At 67.1% G+C, this 505-nt stretch overlaps 1 pseudogene; it reads right to left on the bottom strand.

Moving 5' to 3' along the window:
- LOC123076422 (uncharacterized) overlaps nucleotides 1–505 on the bottom strand; it is a 9558-nt pseudogene that overhangs the window by 5302 nt on the left and 3751 nt on the right.

The raw sequence follows: 505 nt of genomic DNA, 5'->3' as shown, positions 1-505 counted from the left end.
CCTGCCCCAAACCCCCCTCCCCCAACGCCACAGAAGGCGCGGGCGCCGCCACAATCGAAGGAGATGCGCTCCTCCTGACCGCCGGCGAGGAAGGAGGAGTCAGGGCCGCCTGCCCCAAACCCCCCTCCCCCAACGCCACAGAAGGCGCGGCCGCCGCCGCCACGCCCGAAAGAGAGAGAGCCGCGGCCGCCTGCCTCGGGCTTCCTCTCCCATCACCTGCCGGTCCCGTCATGACCAGCGATGCCGATGTCGGTATAGTGAAGGGGGAAGTGGGAGCCACCTGCCCCGACCCCCCACCCCCACGCCCCACCACAGCCGCAGCCGTTAGGGCCGAAAAGTCGACCTCCGGTGGAGCAACCACCGACTCCCCGTCCCCGGAACCAACCAAAGTCCTCACCGACGATGTCCACAGCAAGCATCCAGCCGGTGCCCCACCAGCATCCTCGAACGCCAACAAAGGTAGTGACTGCTCAAACGCATCATCAGAATCTACCCGGTCACTCCA

The sequence above is a fragment of the Triticum aestivum genome, chromosome 3D (genome assembly GCF_018294505.1).
Source record: "Triticum aestivum cultivar Chinese Spring chromosome 3D, IWGSC CS RefSeq v2.1, whole genome shotgun sequence".
NCBI classification, from domain to species: Eukaryota; Viridiplantae; Streptophyta; class Magnoliopsida; order Poales; family Poaceae; genus Triticum; species Triticum aestivum.
The sequence above is the reverse complement of the archived record's forward strand: the minus strand, read 5'-3'. Positions and strand labels throughout refer to the sequence as shown.